This window comes from Patagioenas fasciata, chromosome 13 (genome assembly GCF_037038585.1).
Source record: "Patagioenas fasciata isolate bPatFas1 chromosome 13, bPatFas1.hap1, whole genome shotgun sequence".
In the NCBI taxonomy this organism is placed as follows: Eukaryota; Metazoa; Chordata; class Aves; order Columbiformes; family Columbidae; genus Patagioenas; species Patagioenas fasciata.
In genome coordinates this window covers 8,438,323-8,444,777 of record NC_092532.1, presented here as the reverse complement: position 1 = coordinate 8,444,777, position 6,455 = coordinate 8,438,323, and the positions used below count along the sequence as shown (strand labels likewise).

Sequence of the window (6,455 nt, the reverse complement as noted above, 5' to 3'; positions counted from 1 at the left end):
CTTTGTCCCCCTTTCTCACTCAGCTTTGCACAGCAGGGCACAGTGCAGTGGTCCGAGTGCTGCTTTCTGAGCCAGCCTGTGAGGGCACCAGGCTGCCAGCACTGGCCATCAGCATCGCCTTACCAGCCTGGGCACACCTGATGGATGTGCCTGACATTAACAGCAGCTTGTCTGCGTGGGGCTTATTGCCTGATGGTTTTAGATAACAACAGTTGTAAGCAAAGTGTGTAAAATCTTTAAATCTTTAACAAATCTCTTATTAATCCCAGCTAAGTAGATTAAAGCTGACTGCAGGCTTTAAAAGGAAGCAAGCCAATCACTTGTAGGACAGAGAAAACATATACAATGAACACCGGTCAGACAGATAGGCTGTAATGTGCAGTTCCTTTGTTCTTGGTCTAGATAAAACTGGGGTGGCAGTCAGACCACCAGACTTGGGTTCGATAGAGCCAAAGATCCAGTGACATGAGACTGTACAGCATGATTCTGTATAGCATGATTCACAAATATCATCTTGTGGCTGATTACTGAGTAGCCACTTTGCGTAACAGGCCTGCTTATTTTGTTAATTCTGTGTTCACAGATGCCTTGAGTCATTCTTTACAGTTTTGACTCCCTTGTTTGGGAGCAAGTGCAAAGAGCAAGGGACAAGGACAGAGAAATAGAACAAATGCAAAAGGTGGAGGTTACATATCTGTGTATGATCTGTGTGCTGTGAACATTAGCATATTTTAGCCTGCAGAAATGGCTATTGCTGCATCTCCTCTTTCCAAGACACAGCCCGTGTACTGGGTTCACTCACAGTTCTCCACACTCAGAATCTGGAGCACAACTCACGGCAGCTGAATGTCTTCTTGATGAGGGTCAAGACAGCCCGAGGCGTCTCCTCGGGGCTTTGAAGCCCGGCAGCTCAGGTCAGAGCAGGCAGCAGCAATGCAGCTCCCAGAACACTGACTGCGGCTCCTGTGTCACCTGCAGCTGCAGGGGAATCCGCTACCCATGTCCTGTGGGAGGCAGACGGCTGCATGCTCACTGACCACTTGGCTCAGTCACATCTCGCCTCGGCTTGGAGAGAAGGGCTGCCAGCTACACAGGCGCCGCTGAGATCCAGAAACAGCATCTCTTGTTCGCGCTCTGTGTCTGCTCACCATTAGCACGCTGCCCCCCTCTTCGGACAGGGCTTTGCCTGGAGCAGCCCAGTGCTGGTGTTAGAGCCGGAGATGAGGTTCCCTGGTGGCGTCTGGCTGGGAGTCCCGAAGGGAACAGGAGGGTTGTGGTGGGGCAGCAGGAGCTCCTGAGTATTGAGAGAGCTTGGGACCAGGGAAAGGGTGCAGAGAGTGGGAATGGACCATTCGTGTCCAGAGCCATTTGAGTAATTCATACTGTGGCAGGAGCCAACAGAAGCACCTCTGTCCCGTAAGACAGGGTTGTTTCTTTTCTGAAGTATGCTGGTCTGTACACTACACAGACTGTCACTTTGGATTGATCCATTTTATGTTAGCCATTTACAGCCACAAGTCAGGTCCTTCCATTGTGAAGTTGTGGAAGCCATTGGGGAATACACGCAGTGGTGTTTTCAGTGCAGTGAGCGACCAGGAAAGGTGCAAACAGAACTCGGAGAGGAGTAGCACGGGTCCCTGGGCAGCGTGCGGAGCCCGACACAGCTATGGCTGCTCCGGCACCGCTGCAGCGGGAACCGGCCACAGCTCCTCGTGCACAAAGCATGGCAGAAAACGCTAGACACGGGAGCAGAAACATTGAGACTCAAGAGCAGAAACCTTTGAGTTTCAGAGCAGGAACCTTTGAGACTCGGGAGCAGAAACCCATGGTGAGCCTCTGCGGGGATGGGTCTGGGCAGGGACAGGGATGCAGAGGAGCTCACAGAGGTGACTGTGACCCTGTTTTCTGTTACTGCCAGGCTAATTCCAAAAACAGAAAACAAAACAAAATATGTCGGTGATTTGGAACTGCAAATGTGGGTGGTCAAAAGCCATGAAATGAGAAATTTAAGGTGCTTACTGCAACATGAATCCACCCATGTTGGACAGGAGTAGCATTTCCCATTTCTGCTCAGTCCTAAATAGATATCTCAGTTAAAACAGATGTCCAGGCAGCTGTCGTTCGTGAGAACAGGGTTAAGGAGGAAAACAGGGAGGCTTTTGCTATGTTCATTATTACAGACTTTGACTGTGGCAAGGTAAGGTTAAATGTGTGCCTAGAACTATGTATTCAAAGTTAATTTCCTATTTACATTTTAATGTTTGAAGTTCCTGTGTTTAATTTCAGTGTAAATATTAACCTGTATTGTCACATAAAGATAGTATTGACATTTTCCATTGAAAGATTCTCTTTCTGCTTGCTTGCCACTTCTTTACTCACTTTAAATCTGAAATTTTCTACATTCTTTTTTGTCTTTGCATTATTTTTCTTTCATATTTCTGGGGAAAAAAACAAAACAAAACAAAACAAACAAACAAAAAAAAAGTTTGCCAAAATTATTTTAACAGAAAAGAAAATAAATGACTTGTTCAAGATTTGGGGCAAAACATTACAGATGTTTCCTTGAAAAACATGGAAGCCTCTGTGCTTCGATGTAAAGATTTCAGTATTCTTGCCAGAAGTATTTTTGCGATGTGCTGCACCTTGCCCTTAGAATTAGCCTTTGAATTTCCCCGCGTAGCCCCACTGGGAGCCCGCGCTGCGCACACCGTCCTGCGCCCGCGGGTGCCGGGTCTGCGCTGGGATCCCACCGCCCGCCGGAGCCCCGAGGCGCTGAACCAACCACAGGCGGTGGCTCGGGAATTGGGTGGGTGGGGAACTGCTGTCAGCGACAGGTACGACCGCAGGGCTGGTACCTTGATGGAAACAGTGTGCAGGCCAGGACCCCTGTCGGCAGCCCTAATCGTCCTTATCTTCAGAGTTTTCAGCTTGGAACATGATGGTGTTTCTTTATAGAATTGCTGAGCACTCACAGTTCTACTTGAAACATAGGAAATGCCATAAAGTTGTTAAGTGCTTCACAAATCAGAACTAGACACCTCGAATCAAGCACTTAAAATGAGAGGACATATCTAATGCTTGGATCTCTCTCTGCCTCTATTCAGCATTTGTAAAGTGTGGATAACAAAACCTTCTCCTCGTGGGGGTGCTGAGATGAGGCAATGATCCTGGAGAATTTAGATAATGATGAACGATGTAGAAATTCCCATCAGGACATTAATAACAATGTTCTACATGAGGTTTGAAAAGTGTGCACTAAATGCAAGTTGGAGCCACACACTAAGTTGTGCAAGAGAAAAGGAAACACTGATGAGATTTCTGTGCGCATTGTTAATGAGCAAGTGCAGGACAGCGCATGATTGTGTGCTGGAGTCCACGACATGTTCTTATACTGAAGGGCCCACATTACGCTAGCAAACTTAATTCTGCCATATCTAGTGTTCTGATAATGTCTTGTAACTGTAGTATTTTTATAAAATAGTTCCACTGTAGGCACTGTTTTTAAGTCAAGAAATCATGTCTGTTCTCATGCATATTTCCACATTTAGTCCAGCTAATGAAAACGGCAAGGGTTCAGCATTCTCAAAGCCTTCCCCAATAGTAAATGAGAACGGAGACACTGGAGCATTCTCCTGGCTATTAATCTGCAGATAATAGAAGGTCCATTTCTTAAGTACACACAGAAAAGGAGAAGAAGAAATACTGGCTATGACACAAAATGAATTGTCTTCCTCCGTGCCCTTGTAACCTAGGGCATGTAGTGCAGGCTGCCAGCCATTGCGTTACAGATTTAAAAGTGCTGGAATCTCTCCGTCTTGTAGCAGGTTGCCTGATGGATTGGTGAGTAATGGACTTGAGGAGTGCATTACCAGGCCCCAGACTAATGGCGAGCTCTTGCCCATGGCTTGTGCTGTAGATCATTCATCGTGCTATTCATAAGCTCTCTGCCAGTCTGTGTCTGGCACTCCTGCTGCTGCTGCTGCGAACACCATTTGCCTGATGGATTCTGCACGAACATCCCCCATGTTTTCAGAAGGCCAGTGGTAAATGAGAAGAACAGAGTGAGTCACAGTTCTCCAGCAGTTCTCGTGCTCTTTTGGAGGACACAGTAGAGGATAAGATGATGGACACGATACTCACCCACTATTACAGTAGCCTGTAAGAAAGATCTGGCGTTTCCACATACCACAAGGCACCTTCCTGGCCCTTTCTGAGGACCTGGTGCCCAGAAACTCGTCGTGCCTTGGCAGTCTGCTGTTCTGGGCCGTGGGGAAGGAGGAGGGGAAGGACAGGTGATGTGGTTGCTGGGTCTGGCTCTTTGACCAGGAACTAGTGACCTTCTCTGACGTGTGCTGGAGAGAGACACCTGGGTGTAGTTATCCGGACTGGGCCGCTGTGTGAGCTAAGCCAGGCAGAACCAAGCTTCACAGCAAAGACCCGAGCTGGCTGCTGGGCTGGCTGGGTGGACGGGGCAGATGTGTGCAGAGGGGAATGGTTGCCCTGCATCCACTCCCCAGCTGGCTTTGGAGGTTTTCGTCTTTCTTTAGACTCCCTGATGTTCACAGGGTGAGTGTCTGGGAGTTGTGGCTTCCTGGTGTGGCTGAGACCAGCTGGATCCCTCTGCTCCTTTCACTGGGACCACTGCACAGCCCCGAGAAAAAGAGCAATCCAGTCAACTGTTGATTTAAACTGGTGACCCACCCACCTTCCAGCTGTCTGAACCACCCAGGACCCTTTCTGGTTCCTGAGTCCAGCCTGGCAGCTTTACCAATAGAGAAGGTTTAAGACTTGCTTTGCTGTTCTGTTTTCTTTGGCTTTGTATTTTTGCAGGAAGTAACTTAAAGATAAACTTCTGCAGTTCTTTATTAACATTTTCCCAATGATTTTGTGGCAAGGACAAAGCATTCATCCTAAGGAATTTCCTCTGCAGCAGCCATAGTGAGGATTGCTGCTAAAGCTAGGCAGCAGAACCACAACTGTGAAAACAACGCAGATGAGGAAAGTTCTTTAGTTCCAGCAGTCCTATGGAACTGGAAATAGTGACAACTGAGCAGCAAACACATTAAGTTTTCTAATTTACTCCAGGTTAGGAATGTTGTGCCTTTTGAGGGGGGGCAGTAGTAATGACATCAATATGCTTGGGGTGCTAAATATCATATGCTTTTAGGGAAAGATCTCTTTTTACTGGGGCTGTATTTCTTTATGCACTTCAAACACAGCTTGGGCACCTTTTCATTGTCCCAGGCAGGAAGCGAATTCTTGTTCCTTTTATTACTCATATAGTAAGTCTGAAGGTACTTTGCATACAAAAACAGGAGGAGGATGTAGACAAAGACAGTGCTGCTGGAAAGGAGCACGCCATAGAGCCAGAATTTCCCAGGGAGTATTGTCAGTGGGTTTATTCACATACTCTTTTGGAAGATGTTTCTGTTAATAAAGTCTCATCAGTCTGTTATTTCTTTCGACCAATCTTTCTCGTTCCTAATCTGCCTTTATAAAACCTTATAGTGGCCTGTATCTAAGTGGGAAAATCCTCTGCTTGTTTCCTGTCTTCTAGCTCAAGTTTTCTTTCTTTAACAAGAACAACAGCATGCTGCTCTGTCTTCAAAGAGGAAATTAATTCCGTCCGCAAAAGGGTCAAGTGCTAGAAAGTGCATAGCAATGCAGTTTGCATGGCAGGATCCAGGAGATATGATGCTAATAAGATTCTAAGATGAGAACAGCAGACTGGCTCTGGGGATTCAGATGAAGGGTTCTGTAAATTTTAAAAGAAATGGTCTCCAAAAACTAATGATGTCTGCTTTCCAATTCATTAATAATGTGGAGCAGGAAGATGGGAGTGAGAAGCAGGCCATGCTTTGAAATATCAAAATGTAACAAGGAAAAAACCAGTGAGAGCTCATCTCATCGGGGTCATAAAGCCGGGAGAAAGAGGCAGCTGCGGGGGAATGAGCGTGGGTGCCGGGGGGGAAGGAAATTGCACCGTGTGTTCTGCTGCGTGTCATTATGCACAGACTGTGCAACGTTGATGTAAAATTTCTGTGCTGAAAAGAGACGTTGCTGTATTAACAGAGTTTTGTCAGTGTTCTTGTTTAAGGCGACTTTCTGCACAGGATGTCTGATGGATTTTAAAAACATATCTGAATTGTCTTAGAATATTTAAAAATGACGCTGGGTAAACCTTCCCTTTCACCTTTTTGCATTGCACGTGTGGAACTGAGTAACAAGAAGCCAGAATTTGTTTGTAGATAATATTGGAGAAAACCCCTCAGGCAAAGCCTAATGAACCAAGAGCCATTCTGAGCTTTCCTCAGAGCCGGTGCCGTTCCGGGTGCTGGACACACAGTGTGACCTTGGTGCTTCTCGGCACCGACATTTCCATTGCACGAGCTGCTATTGTGCAGATATTGTGCTGCAGTCTCTCCCTCACGTGTGCAGAGTTTGCAGCTAATAAA

General features: G+C 46.7%; 1 protein-coding gene across 8 annotated transcripts in view; it reads left to right on the top strand.

Moving 5' to 3' along the window:
* LOC139829081 (uncharacterized) overlaps positions 1–6,455 on the top strand; it is an 80,773-nt gene that overhangs the window by 57,147 nt on the left and 17,171 nt on the right. The gene's annotated exons all lie outside the window — the stretch shown is intronic.